Source organism: Canis lupus, chromosome 8 (assembly GCF_003254725.2).
Source record: "Canis lupus dingo isolate Sandy chromosome 8, ASM325472v2, whole genome shotgun sequence".
Taxonomy (NCBI): Eukaryota; Metazoa; Chordata; class Mammalia; order Carnivora; family Canidae; genus Canis; species Canis lupus.
In genome coordinates, this window is record NC_064250.1 from 25,957,871 (window position 1) to 25,974,139 (window position 16,269).

Here is a 16,269-nt window from a genome sequence, read left to right on the forward strand (position 1 = left end):
CAGAGGAGAGAACTATTACTTCAGAAAATAAAAATACTAAGTTGGCAAGACGTTAAGAGATGGTGTTCCGTCAAGGGCCATATAAAAGTCAAGCACTGACTTCATAATCATCACAGGCTTGCTGAAACTTTTTGAAGGACATTAATACTGGTGTGCCAGTCAAATTGGGTCAATAGATTATGTTGCTTTAAAATTAAAGTCTGGTATGATTGACTGTTATCATCACCCTTGTCCTTGGGGGGAACCACACTGCTGCAACCTTATGGGTGTTGTTGCTTTCCTAAGAAATGGCTACAACACTGAGGATAGTCATTTCTGGAGATGTATGCTCACAAGGCACTCTGGGACCTTTTATGATGAAAGTGCCTTGTAAATGTGAGATATTGCCACCATTAGGAGTGAGATCTAACCCTGGACGAAGTCTTAAACTTAATCGTGGGAGTTAAACCACCATTGTTTTGAAGTATTCCAGCCAATACGTATTCTCGTCATAGCTCAAAAAGCACGGGGTTGTTATTGTCGGGATATCTGCCTGCAGAGCCCAAAACACGTTTTTCAGATCATAAAAACACAGGACACGATAAGCTCAGCTTATCCCCAGCAAGTAGTATATTTAAAGTATTACCCTTTAGAAAAAATACCTATATATCAAAATGATTTTACAATTCCACTTAAAATAGGCAAGGAAATAGTATTGATGCACTATTTTTTAACACAAAACTTTGGTTTTTATTAATGCCAAGTATAATAAAATGGCATTCACTTTCTCTTACTAATAACCAAACTTAATTTTGTTTCTTATTATTTTATTTCAAAGGATAAACATTTGAACGTGAGCAAGACACTGTGCCCCAAACAATATTGTGCCTAACATAAAGAGGTGACATATTGTAAAAATGGTCTTCCTACATTTTTAGGGCTCATCCTGATAAAGATATCAACAGGCTTCCAGTCATGACAAGGCAAAAACTACAACAGACACAAGTGACCTAATAAAAGTCTGCACTGGGTAAAATTGCCAAACTGCTCAGTGATCTACAAAGTCATACTTCTGTACCTAGTATATTATCTTACTGCATTCACCAGCTTCCAAGTTCAACTCTCACCCAAGATTATAGTGTTCAACACTTTGTTCATAGGTTTTTAGAGTTTCAGATACCACTGAGATTCTATTGAACAAATGCATTCTTTGATTCCTTCTGCCTGATAAAAATGGCAAGATTCAAGCAGGGCTACATGGACATGGATTTCACAGGGAGGATGTCTGCTCACAGGAATACACATTCTTGTTTCTGAGACAGGCTGTGAGCTCTTCCATGAGCCAGCCACACCTAGTTTACATCTTAGATCCTGTTCTGCATATCTGTACTCCTTGATTAGCTGTATCTGTACCTTCCATCCCACATTTCTATCCCAGACCAATTGATATAAGCCATATAGAATGGAGACAAATGTATCCAAAATAATCATCAGTTCTATCTTATCCCAAGGCCTCCATGTGCATGTTTTTGTTTTATTAAAAAGTGGACAAAAACAAGATTTCTTGGGTAGAGAAAAACTTCCTAGTCAACAAAGTTGTGTTCAAGTTCTGTAGAATAGAAAATGGCAACCTGATCAACCACTTCAATTCAAAATTCCCCTTCTCAAAATTCTAATCCCCTCCAAAGAAGTAGAGCTTTCTGGTCCAGAGGATGCATTTAGAAATCTAACAGGCGCAGGTTTAAAACACACTCCCATAAAACCTTACATATATGACCATGAGCAAGACACTATCTCCCAGCCTAAATCCACCCATTGGGTAGAATGGGAACAATAATCAACATCTACCTCATAGGGGTGTGAAGATTCAAGGAAAGTACTTAGAATAAGACCCTGAGTAATATTAAGTGTTCCATAATGTTACCTGCTATTGTTAATATTATCATCCAGGGGCTCATTCAAAACCAAGTAAGATGGATAATCTCCCTTGTGAAATTAATTTATAAATCTGATAAGCCACAAGGCCTCAATGGCATATCTGACCAGAGTAGAACCATGCAAATAAATTCATGATCCTCCTACCCAGCCTGAATCTCATTATCTTCAACTGGCAAAAGCAACGAACCGTACCAATTTCTCAATAGACCTCACTAATCTTTATGAAAACACAGTGTTCAACCTGAATAGGACCTCTCTAACTGAAAACCTACACATGCATTCTCCAAATGTAGCCATCAGGCAGATCCAGATACAGTCCACTTACCCGAGTCAGACCACATGGTCTGCATAAAGTCCTCTTTTAGGTTTTTGGTGGACTTCAGGTGATCTCAGATCCACCACAATGGGCTACTTCCTTACTATAAAAACCATCTTGAGACACTGCTTCAGTGCCCAAGGCTCATTGTTAGGCTTTTATCAATAGGTAACCATCTCTGAGAAGGAGCTTGATATCGTAGAAATTCCCTGCTCTGTGCCCCAGCTAATCAAAGGTGATTCAAACATATTGCCCTGCTTATACATGCAGAATCAACAAGCAGGAGAAACTACAACCAGCCTGACACCAAACATCTTCAGAACAGAATGAAGAACTAGAAAGATCATCCAAGTAATCACCACCCTCAAAATGCCTAAAGAAGATGAGAGGAGATTCTAAGGGTCACAAGTGGTATTTTCCTGTAGCCTTCAACACAGCTCAGAGCCTTTAATAAACTGACTACATATTATCTCACTGCCTTCATCATGCCCAGTCCATCCCCTGTACCCTATGACCCTGCCTTATTGAACAAATAAGCTTCCCTCTCACACCTTGATACTATTAACCATCATCATTCTCTATACCTGAACAACCATTCCCTATTAAAGTCACCAAAATCATACTTTTCCTTTAGAATCCAGCTGGAACATCCTCATCCTGCATGTTATCTCTATCCTAGTACTGAACATATCCTATTGTGATTGCAGGTTTGCATTTTAGTCTCACCTACTAGAATTTAAGCCCTCAAGGGCAGGAACATTATAGATCAATGTAGGTCCATAAGAGGCTCTCAAAGCTTTTTGATATAATGGATATGGCTACTCATAGTAGAAAGTTTACTGTACTTTTTACCTATTGTATTTCAATTAGTTATTACTGGTTTATATGAAAACTGTTAACTTTACATTATTTTCCTATCTTGTTTCTAACTAGTTTATCGGAATTACTTACCAGTCATAATAGTTCCAACTGGTGGTCCTCTTAGGCTTTTTCTGACCAAAAATTCATATCATCTGGATATGTCAATGTGCTAATCTTTTATTTTCAAATATTTATATATCTTATTTCTATTTTATAATTCATTGCATAGCCCCCAAATTCAAGAATATGGTCAAATAATTATGGTGATTTTAGAGTCCTGTTTTATTTCTGATTTTAGGACAGTCACTCACATTTTCCCATTAAATATGATGTTGGCTATTAGTCTTAAGCAGCTGATTCAATTAAAAGACAACATTTCTCAAAATAAAAAGCCAAGGCCAATCTCTTTAGAACAAAATTACAAAATTAAAATACACAGGAAGGTAAATCAAGCAAAAGCAAACAAAGAATATAAAGAGATAATATTAATATTAGACAGATTGGAAAATGAAGCCTTTTATTTGTACATCTTTCTTGGATGTGGGATATAGTGTTCCAGTTTATTAGAAGCAACTGCTAGAGAAAGGATTTTGAGGTTTGGGGTTAATTCCTTCTAAAAAAAAAAAATATGATAGTGGACTCTTGAAAAAGAAAAAGGAAAGATTCAGTTTGGGATTATGAAATAAAGCACAATTAAGTTTTTGTTTACACTGTCCAGGATATGATTTTAAAAGCTGGGCTTTTTTTTTTTTTTTTTTTTTTTGTATGATTGAATTTTTTTTCACAGGGGTATGTTATGCCAAAAACGTTTTAAACACAAAAATTCTTAGCTGGTTTATAGATTTCTCTAGGAATTGAAGATGATGAGATCCAAGCTGGGCTTCAAGGTCATGAGTTTCTGAAAGTGAAGGATTTTTATGAGACCACTGTTCTCTTCCCTACAAGTAGATGTTTGAAGGCCAAGCCTGTGTTTTATTCTTTGCATGACAAGGCCAGGCACAGACGGAGTCTTGAGTTGTATTAGTAAATTCCTTCTTCTCTTGCCTAAGGGGAAAGGAAGAGAAAGAAAAACATAATCTGGCTATACTTACTATTGTCATTTATTATTCTATTTCCATATTCAACACTGATAGTATCCTAAAATACTAACTCCCCACTTCTGAATCTAAATTTTGATTCATCTCTTGGTTATCTACAATATATTAGAAAGTATACCTAAGTGGTGAGCATATTTATTTATATTTAAAATACTTAAGCAAGTATGCAAAGACACAAAAAATAAGGTGAAATATTAAAAATAAAAATAGAGGAAGAAAAACAATGATGAAGCTAGCCTGGAGACATTTAAATACATTGTATATATACTTTTTATCTGTATTAAAATTCAGTTGATGTGCCACAGAATAAAATAGTAATGAATTTATAAGACAGAAAATAATTTTCCTGTCATATAAGATTTCAGGCAGGTAAGATGGGTCTGCTCTACACAATATTCAGAAGCCCAAGCTACTTTGGCTATTTCATGGTTCTATTGCCTCTCATTTGCATGGTTCAAGATGGCCAACTCTTCATTGCACCTGCATTCCATTTGCACACCTCAATTTCACTCTATCTCATTGGCCAGAGTGTATTTACACGGCCACCTAAGTCAAGGAAGATTGGGAGAATAATGTTTATTTAAGCAGTCATGTTCTCAGCTTAAAGTTCTATCACTGCATAAGAAGTGAAGGGAGAAACAGATATAACTAGCAGTTTTAACCTTATCATTAAGGCCTTAAATATTAATATTCTTCCAACCAACTAAAAAGAAAAACCACTTGAGTGGCTCAGTAGGGTAAGCATCTGCCTTCAGCTTGGGTCATGATCTTGGGGTTGTGGGATCGAGCCCCACATCAAACTCCCTGCTCAGAAGAGGGTCTGCTCTCTCTCTCCTTCTTCTCTTCCCCCTGCTCATGCACTCTCTCTCTCTCTCTCTCAAATAAACAAAATATCTTCAAAAAAAAAAAAGGAAAGAAAGAAAGAAAAGAGAAAGAAAGAAAAGAAAGAAAGACTACTATGGTTGTATAATTCATGGTGAATATAAGATAGAAAATGAAAATTTTCTTAGGAGAATTACAAATGTTTTTACTAGTAGAATTTCTCCAAAGTGCTATATGTTCTGAAACTTTGCCTAGCAGAGAAAGTCTTTGTGCTTCCCTTAACCCTGAACTCCAACTTAGCTACAATTCTGAAGCTACACTTTCGGCCCCAAAATGAATATTATCACATGATATTTGGTGTTCCAAGGGAAAAAAAACTCATTTTTATTCCTTCAGTTTATGTGCTTAAACATAAAAGTGAAGAAAATTGATTTTGATTTTTTTTTACTGGAATAAATCTAAATATAGCTTTCTTTGACTATACATAGATTATGGTGAAACTTTATTCCCAAACTCAGATATTCTAGTTCACAAATTTCTTCTTCTACTTTATTTGCTCCATATTAATTTCTCTGTATTATTCTTCAGGAATATTTATTATATATTTATAATACATAATAAAAATAGCTTATATTTCCATACTTGTTTTATCTTTTATCATGTTTCTCTCTCTATTCTTTTCCTTGCATTATGATGGTATTCTTCCCGTTTGTGCCCCATACCATGGTCACAATTTTTTGTGAATAATAGAAATTAAAATAGAATAGAATAATAGAAATGGAAACATTTCTATTATTTAGTGCAATTATTATTTATAATCAATGTCCCTTGTGAATTCCAACTTTTAGCATTAAAAAGAACTAGCTTTACTTCATGTAAGATTATTCGGCCTATATTTTACTTTGTCTGTTATTAAAATCACAATCTCTACTTTTGTCTTCATTTCTATAATAGTTTTGTGTTTTCTTCAACCTCTTTCTTAGAATGGGGGAGAGGGTCTCACTCTTTTTTTATTTGGAAGTGCTTCCAAAGTATTTATTTATTAATTGCTAGTTTTTTCTCTCCTATATGGCTGGAGACAATCAACCAACCCACCAAACAAATAGTACATATTGAGCATCTACTATGTCTCTGGAACTAGGCTAAGAATTTGTCACTTGATAGGAAATGAGAAAAACAAGATGCTGGCTTCCATGGAATTTACTATCCAGCAGCAAGCAGGGTGAATCATAGTGAATTTCACCAACAAGAAAGCCTGTTTGCTACAGGAAGCTTATATGGCAAGGGACTTGATCTAGGCTAGATGGTGGGAAAATACCTCAAGAGGTAGCACTCAGGCTGAGACTTGAACACTGAATGGGAGTTGAGAGTTAAGGAATAAGCCAGGGACAAAGGATAGAGAAGGGAAAGGGAGAGCAGCAAGGTGACTCCATGAAAAGGCTCATAATAGAAGCTGGCAGTGAGAGGAAAGAGCATAGAGCATCCTCAAGGCTCTTCTCCCAGATGGCTGGAGCTTGAGGTGTGAAGGGTCAAGTGGAACAAATTTTATCTGAGTGATAAACTGTGCCTCCAAGTGAGGCAGGGGAGGAGAAGAGAGCACCTATATGATGTGAGAACTAATGGCTTTTAAGCTCCCCAACCCCACGATTTTATAACATGATCGTACCTAAGTTAATTCTGCCAGTACCAACGGAGTAAGCCTGGGCTACTACCCACAATTTGCCTTAAGTGTGAGTCGGTATCTTACCTAAGAGAAAGATATCACAACAGTTACCTAGAATAGTCAATGGCCAAAAATCATCCAGCATGAGTCAATTTTAGCCTATAGATGCTCAATAAATATTACTTGGTTGGTTACTTGGCTCATCATCTCCACATGTATACAAATGAAAAGACTGGCAATTAAAATATACCTATGTGTTAAATTTTAATTTAATTTCCAGACTTGTCTAAGATCTTTAACATTAAGATGAAAATGAAAATTAAAGGGGTAATATATGCACATCTCACAAAGGATTAAGAGAAGCTGTAGTCTTTCAACAACCACAAAAGTTTATCCTCAATGCCTCACAAGGATCATTGAAGAGAGAAAAGAAAGATGGTCAAATGTCAGTGCTTCCATTCCAAATATGAACTGAGGGTACAATAGTGTGATTCATTACAAGTAAAATCAAAGACGCTGTGGACTGAACAAAACACATGAATATCAGACTAATCCTCCCTGTGTCAGTGACTTACTACGGGATGCTGTGGTCCCACTTAACCTCACTGTGTCTCTATTCCCCAATTTGTAAAAGAGGGTTAATAATTTTAACCTACTTCTCAGAGATAGTAGACAGATTAACTATAATAACAATAAACTGATTAAAAACACAAATCATTAGAACGTTTTAGCAAGAGCCACAATTTCTCATAGTAAGAAATGTGAATTTCTTCTTCTCTAGAATTGTGCCAAATGCTTCAATGCTAATAATTTAAAAGAATGAAAAATATATAGTGACCTTCTTTTTCAGTGACTGGAAATACTCTCTGGACTGAGTCTCTCTCTCTCTCTTTTTTTTTTTTTTTTTTTAGTAAAAACTTAACTTTTTTTAGGTGTAAAAAATGACTTTGATCCTATCTCAGCCAAGTAATTCAATGGATGGCAACTCAGCCAAGAAGATTTAAGAGCACTGTCCCCAACTTACAAGACTCCACTGAAAAATACTCATTTAGCAGTTTGAGAGTTACCTTGACCAAGAATTTATGCCAGAAACAACAAGGGCGTAAAGATAAAACAGCTTTAGCCCACTAATCAAAATAAACTTATCCTAGACAAATTTACTGAATAAGTACAGGGCTAGCCAATTCAATTGTCTACCCAAACTTCACACTTATAAGAGTATAAATATCATGCACCTAATGCTATTCCTAAAACAATTAAGCTTATTGTTTCTCCAGAAATTGAAATTACAGGAAAACACTGAAGTTCATTGTCAAGCACTGGTCATAACAATTACTAAATAGCCCATCTGCTTTTGTACCGTTCCTACCACATCCAGAATGCTGAAAGTCTGGCGCAGAGAACAAGTTAGGCAAACATTAAAAGAATCTAAATCTGCACAATACATATCAGTATTAAATCCTGGCTGACTACAATTTATTAACACCCACAGATAGATTACTTCTGTTGAAGTTAAACAGCCTGGAGGAAAAAAATGGATTTTCTATAATCCAGCTACCCAGTTTCCCTTCAATTTTCAAAAGATTACAATTTCCATTTTATGACATGACTACATTTCTTCCACCAGAGGGCAAAAGATAAATTACATTGTAAATAATGGGGGTGGGATCTCAGGACAGGAGGATTATAAATCCCACCTCCAGAAGAGTTGTGAACCCTCCCACTTTGCGATGGAAGCACATATGCAGAACAAGGCTTCCACGTAGCTATATGGCCACATGACTTGCACAAAATAAGGCAGAAATTTTCCAAAACAGCAGCAAGTTAAACAATGTTTCCAAGGTCACAAAATTACTTTCTATCGCCCCCCTTTCCAAGTCACAAAGGAGAACTACCCAATAATACTAATGCAGTGCTTCCTTCTGGAGATAGTCCAACCTACTTTGATGAAGGGTTCTCCAATGAGAACTTGAAATCTGACGAAGGAAATACAAAACAAAGTAAAAAGTAGAGTTTCTTATACTGGAATATTTTCAAGTTGTTAACAAAAGTGTAACATTTATCATTTTTAAAGTTTTTATCCTTAAAAATATGCTAAAATAAGGCTTTTAAGTTATGAAGTGGTGGGTATATTGCCATAACATGCCAGATTACTCTATCTAGGTATGATCATTGTTTCTAGAATAACTAAGCATTAAGTTGAAGGAAAGTTTGAGGTAGAGTAGCATTAACCATGAAATAAAATTGTATTCTTGTTATTCATACTAGATATCCAAGAATAATGAAAATTTGAAGAGAAAAGGAAAGATTTAGATTAGTTTGAACTATTCATAAAATTTAAGGAAGTAAAATAATTCTTTTTAATAAAAATAGAGCAACCTTTCCACTGGTATTCAAACAATACCAGATGGCCTTCATTGGTACAAACCTGTCTTCTACATACATTTCAGAGAGGAATATTTATTGTCCCTGGGCCAATTTAAAATATATTAATGGATATATGTAGTCAAAGCAGAGTAGATCAGAAAAATTTCCAAGACCAATATTAAAAATGAAATTAGTATAATATTAGATTGTCTCTAAGCTTCAGACTTCCTATTCTGTCTTCCAAATACCCAACCAGTGTCCCTTCTGAGGTCCCTGCTACAAGATTTATCAGAAAAATGTATCCAGATGAAGAATCTTTTAATTTTCCTAAGGGAATGTTTGACTATAGTTTTCTACTGCATAAGATAAGTGTGAAAGTGTATTAGCAAATACGATGGAAATGCTAATTAGAACATTAAGGCAATTTATTCAATGCAAAATGAACATAAAAATAAGCATTATAGGCGCTGGAACATTGAAAGTTCTTAAATGACTTTGTACATTTGGAGAGAAATGCGAAATATGTAATATTTCTTTTATTTCAAACTACACTAGATGCATAATCAATTTGGATAAAAATCCAAATTCATTGATCTCCAATGAATAATCAAAAACCACTGGAAATACTGAATAAGAAGCAGTCCCAAAATAAGTTTTCTAATTTCTCTTTTCAATTTATAATGTATAGGAAGAGAGGCTACCCACAAAAATCAGAATCTGAGTATCCCTCTGTCCTGCCCAAGGTAAATGATTAAATTTCCAGGTTCAATTGTCAGTATGGTAGAAACTGACAAGCCATGACCCCCCTGCTCTATCCCCACATACAGATTTAGCAGGGTTTAAAAATTAGACTTTCAAAAGAAAACAGAAACACTTTGTTCTTCACACATTAAGATGAAAAACAAATTCTGCCAGAGGAAGGATTAGTATAAATTTTAAAGTTCTAGTTCCAAAAAGTTTTATTATAGATATTGCTTCTTTCACTATTGCAACTAAAAGAATTCATAAAAGACTTTAATCTTGAGTGTTTTTACTGGATAGCTGTGGGTTCAATGTGATTACTGTAGAGGTTGTAAGATTGATTCCAAAGTTTGCTCAGAAGTTTCAGTAAGCTATTGTTTATGGATACAATAATCATAATCATATATTTTGGTCACTAAAATCCAGAAAGGAAACACTCTCCTGCCTCCCTCCTTTGAACAAGGTCACACTCCTTTTTTATCAATAGAACCCACCAAATTTTTTTATATGAATGTGCTTTTTTTAAGTATCAACGTAAGTTAACATTCTGCTTTCCTCCGTTTTTAGCACATCCTTATGGAATAAGTTTCTATTCATTATGAACGTTTATAATGTCATCATTATATTGCCAGTTACTACAACTCTGTTGATTACCTCCTGCATGCAAGGCAATGTACTAGAGGTCACTCGTTATCACGGTTCTCACAATACATTGGCCAGTTCCTTTCTCCTACCTTTATATCATCACCCACCTAGCAGAACCACTTAGAATATTGACAGAGAAGCCCAGCCTGTCATACTTTTAGACTTTTAAATATGTTCATAAACCAAAGATCTCTTGGTAATAGCAATGGCCATTTTTTGAGTGCTGCAATGGTCAATTCACTAAGCTTCTCTGCCTCTCTAGGTCCTGCGAGGCTGATCTCTATGGACTGGATGACTCAAGCTCTGAGCTTTTGGTTTCTAGTTCACCTTGACCCTGGGGAGCCATCCACAGATCAGAGGCAGGAGGAGAGAGATGGTGGATTTCTTCTCTGTTCCCCTCCTGCCTCAGTGTAAGATTCTATCACTGCTTTCCTCCACAGTCCAAACTCTCCCCACATTCTGGTAATGACTGGCAGTGTTCTGGAAGTCTCTGGCTCCTTCATCATCCTTCCTTTGCTCCCTTTACCTTGCCCAATCCTCTGTACACAGCCTCTTCATGAACATCCGTTAATTTGAACCATTTGTGGTAGGCATACTTCTGAGATGGCTCCTCATGTGTCCCTCCCCTTAGGTTTGGGTGAGTCTAGCCTAATGAAGTATACCCTTATAAAGAAGGCTTAGGGATCAAAGACAAAAGAAGTCAGAGAGATTCAAAGCTGCAGCAGATACTCAAAGGTCCCAAAAGAGCAAACCGCCATATTGTGGAGAAGGTTACATAGCAGGGAATGGCAGGCAGCCTTCAGGACCTGAGTGACCCCTCAACAGCCAACAAGAAAACAAACAAACAAATGAAAAACAAAACAATGGGGACCTCAGTCCTACAACCACAATCAGAAGAAGCTTGGAGAAGGATCCCAAGCTCCAGATGTCCAACACTTTAATTTCAGTTTTGTGAGATTCTGAGCAACAGACCTAGCTAATTCATACAGAGATGTCTAACCCACAAAAACCATAAGATAATTGAGTGTTGACACCATTATCACAAAAACATGTCACACCAGTTTACTTAATAGAAATGCTTACACTTTGCTTTAATATTTGGAGTAATTTCAACTTAAAAGAAACATATACTTTTTCTTTTCCATAACCTTTCTCATTCCAGAAAGGATTTAAAGTAGCTAACATAGCTTTCCATATAGTACATTGTCCAAACTTTTTAAAAGATATCCACATCCTAAACCTTGTCAGCATTAATGAGTTTGTATTGTCTTAAAAACTGATTTCTTAACTTCGTTTGAATGAATTATGTCCCTAAATATTAAAAAATCTTTGTCTTACTTGGGCATCTCGAGCACTTGCAAGTTGTACAGTTCTGGTTCAATATCATTTCTTACCTCCTATTCCTGTCACTGTTTCAAAATTAGGTGAATGGCTGGCTAACTCCTTTCATAAATCAAATAACATTCTTCCTGTGGTTTCAATGGAGTAAGTCAAGCTTCAGAAACCAGCAGAGATACTTACAGTAGCACTGTTCCGGGGACCCCAAGGAATGAAAGACTCTGTGAAATTGCTCTGTATAAGTCACAGCCCCACTCAACATAATCACAAGCTCCACTGCAGTTGCAAACAATGGAGGTTTGAATTCTAAATCAGTCCTTCAATTATCAGAGCTGTCACTCCTTCTCCTTGATGGTTTTTTTCTGCTCCAGCAAAATCCCAATCGCTACTGCTATTGCTTCAAAGTTCTTAAATACTTCCCCTCAGAGTTTTTCTTGAGAACAGAAAATTTCCAGGAAGCAATGACTATTGATGAATGTTGACATAAGGAAAGGCTTCTCTCTGCAATATGTTCAACTTCTCTCTCTCTTGAACTCTCTCAAATCTTCCTCCATAAAAATTTAAACATCCTTGAGTTGCTTGATTAAAAAAAAAAAAATCCTCCCTCACACTCCTATAGACCTTTATCTTATATTCATTTCTTAGCCAAATTTCTAGGCTTATCCATATCCACTTTATGCCTTTCCTCCTGACCCATTAATTTGGCTCCTGCCTCCATTGCTTTATGGAGGCAATACTTGCTTAAGAGTACCAATGATCTTCACATCACTAAATACAAAAGCTGGTTCTCAGTCTTCATTTACTTACTATCTAAGAAACATTCTTTTTGAAATCTCCCTTCCCTTGGCCTCTGTGTGTGTGTAAATACACTTACATATATTTTAAATCTCTGTGCATCTACCATTAGTGATTCCTGTTAAAGAATCTCTTCATAGGAGCACTTGGGTAGAACTCCTGCATAAATAATTGTTCATCAAAAACCCTAAAGACAATCTGCTGCAAGTAAATATAAAACTGTAAATAAAACATATCCTAGATAGAAAAACGAGACCAGAAATCTTTTATTCTCTGAAATGAGAAATTGTAAAAGCCACCTTAAAAAGAATACTTATTCAAATTAGATTAGGACATTCATCACATTTAATAAGGTGGTCAGGGTTGACATCATGCAAACAATAGACATGTAACTTATTAAACAAATCAATGAAGGATTAGCTACTCACTGGGACTTGACCTTGACGATATGAGATAGAACTGTGTAAAACAAAGAACAGGGGTCTGTATGAGGAGAAGGAAATGAGACCCCTGAAGTAAAAATTTGTCAGTTTCCACTGATGCTCAGGACAGACAGCACTCTTAATATGCAGAACTACCCTGACGTGTAGAAAAACAAGCGACCCTACTGGATCAATCACTGTAGATATGCCTTATCATCATCTGATCCCCTCGGTCTAGAATCATCCATTCATTCAACAGCTTTCCGTCAAGTATCGACTTTGTGGCAGGCACCACAGTATAGGAAGTGGGTTTCAGGAATAAGATGCTCAAGGAGAGGCGAGTCTATAGAGAGAAGGAGGGTAGTACTTAGACAATTACAAAGTGGTTGGAGCACTCTGTTCACCGAGGTCCCTGTTGATGTGTGTGCCCTTTCCTAACAGCCTACCAATGTAGTCCTGGTTCTTGAGTCAGGCGTAACTTCTGCCACAAATTAATAAGGCAGTATTCAGTTTATCAGCAAGTCTCTTGTGAATTTATTAGCGGGAATCGGGCTCTCTAGGCAAACGCATCCAATCTAATATCTGCAAATGCAAAGTTGAGGTCCAGGCCCCAAAACCATGAAGACTCTATCTCATAAGGCTCTGTCTGAAGCAGCAGATTGATACTTTTGACAACTCTTAGAAACAGGAAAAACCACTTATCAGCAACTCTCAACTCTCAACTCTCACAAGCCAGGTCTCCCTAGGTCATGTTCATTATAAAAGTACACGGACTCTCAGCTTATTCTATAGCAATGATTCTCAGACTTTGGTGAGTATAGGAATCCCCTGGAGAGATTATTTTAAATGTCAATTCCTAGGCTCCACCCTAAGATTTTCAGATCCAGAAAGTTTGAGAGAGGACCCAGAAACATGTTTTTTTTTTCCCCCAGCGCTCTAGGTGATTCTGATATGGGTTGTATCCAAGACTACACTTTAAGAAACATTCTTTAATATTGACACTAAAACTGGTTTCCATAAATTTAAGGTATATGCACTAAGGTATATGCACTAATGTATTAAGTGACCTCTGTAAGCTTATTTTTAATACTAATTACAGACTCATTACTATTACAGTTCAAAATTCAACTCATAGCCTTATAGATAGGGCCCGCATAGTCCCATTGTTTTATCCAGGCCTGCCTTGCCCCTGTCCCCAACCAAAGCAAGGACTCTCTGGCCTGCTCTGTGCTCTGCATCCTAAAACACTTAACCCTTCCAAGAAGCCCATCCCAAATAATCCATTTTATGATGGCTTTTCCTTACTCTGCTCATCTCTGGTCCTTGGTGTAGTCCTATAGATTACTTCACATAATACACATTTGGATACATGTTATTTTATTGTTTTATTTTTGTATCTTGCATAGATATTAGAGATAACATGCAAAATTGTTTGATAATTTTTAAATCCAAATGATGATTAGGCACAAACAGAAATGAATCCACTCTCCCTCTGACACCGGCCAGAGTGCATCCCTGTGATCTCCTCACTGATATTTCTTCCTTTTCTAACCAAATTGATCCTATTCACATCAGGTGTTTGGTTTCGATGTGAGCAAGTTTAGTACCAAGAAGGGATCATATATGACAAGAGGAAGAAGTAGAACATGAAAAGCAACCAGATCTCAAATTCTAGATAGAAGACTAATTTCCTTAATAGTAAAGATAGGAAACCTCGAGACTCTGGGTAAGACAAGTGAATATAACAAAATGTTAATTGAGAACTTAGAGTGTTGCCTCAGAAATGGTAGTGTAAGACAAAGCTAATAATAGAGACACCAGATACTCCACCTTTTAAAGAAATCTGCAAAAAATTGAGAGCCAGGGGCAGCCTGTGTGGCTCAGCGGTTTAGTGCTGCCTTTAGCCCAGGGCGTGATCCTGGAGACCCAGGATCAAGTCCCACATCGGATTCCCAGCATGGAGCTTCTTTCTCCTTCTGCCTGTGTATCTGCTTCTCTTTCTCTCTGTGTCTCTCATGAACAAATAAATAAAATATTTTTTTAAAAAATTGGAAGTCAAACACTCCCTCCATGGCCTACCAGAAGAAAGTCACACCAGTCCTACAACTCTCCCCTGGCCAATGATCATTCCAATCCCCAGACCTACTCCCAACCAACCTTAGAAGCAATATACTAAAGAGAGGAAGAGAAGTGCAGAACAATAAATGTCATGCCTAGTGAGGAAGAGCTCCAGCTCTCAAACCAGCAACTTGCTAATTTACTTCTTAATTGCCTTTTGTATGCTGCGTAGTACTTCAGAGATCAGTGGAGGATATTTCCAGGCATTGTACAAAGATGTCACCTAAGAGCCAATAGTTCCATTTCAATTGAGTTGCCATCTTTGCCAATATGGTATCAGTAACTGATACCAGTAACTGTCAGTAACTGAATGCTCACTCCCAGAGCCTGAAATACAACTTTCTTTTACACAGATTTTATAATGCTGTGACTGTGAGTTAAACATGTAAAAGTTATTTATACTCTTTATTGATTCTTAACAAAAACAAAACAAAATCCTGTCTTGGCAGGGGTCAGTCCTGAAAACCAAAATACACTACTTACTTAGTAAATTAATTTCGGGTCTGATACCACCAAGGTTAAGCACTCCATTGAGAAAGAGAGACACTGCAGGGCACTCTTCTTCCCAGATGTGGCAGCAGAGTGATTCTGAAGGTTGATGCAACGTTAACCCTCAAGTGAACTGGAAAAAGAGTCTGATGTTTTTACCACTACCCAAAAGCAATTCAAGAGGAGAGTAGGAAAAAGCCCCAAATTTCTCCTGCGAGATATTGGGTGGAGAAAAAGCATCCCAGGTTTAGTAGCATGGTAGCTCTGAATGAGCCAAATGATTCAAAAATTCATTTTGCATCATCCATTACATTAAAATGATGCTCTTCAGCTTTCAGACACAGTACCATTCTGTCATCATCCACATGTGTTAAGATGAAAGCAAGACTCCATTTATTTCTAGTTTCTTTGATGAAAGATGCTGTGATGTGTATGTGATATTTACTGATACATCAATTCACAATTGATTGTGATTGTCGCAAAAATGGAAAACTTCAAACAATGTAAAATGGAGATGGATCTCTGCCATAAAATACAGAGGACAATCATTCATCTGAGTGTGTCTCTGCATTCCTACTTTCAGTAACTCAGTATGTGGACCTGTCTAAACCATACTCCCTTTCCATCCAGACCACAATCTGGACCCCATTAGACCAGATACTTTACCTTACTGCAGTT

The 16,269-nt window shown here is 36.7% G+C and overlaps 1 long non-coding RNA gene across 1 annotated transcript in view; it reads right to left on the reverse strand.

Annotated features, from left to right (window-relative positions):
* Positions 1–3,355: 3,355 nt before the first annotated feature.
* LOC125755556 (uncharacterized) overlaps positions 3,356–16,269 on the reverse strand; it is a 76,254-nt gene continuing 63,340 nt past the window's right edge. Inside the window, exon 3 of the long non-coding RNA XR_007412297.1 lies at positions 3,356–4,138. This is a non-coding gene — a long non-coding RNA (uncharacterized LOC125755556). The remainder of the gene's footprint in view (positions 4,139–16,269) is intronic.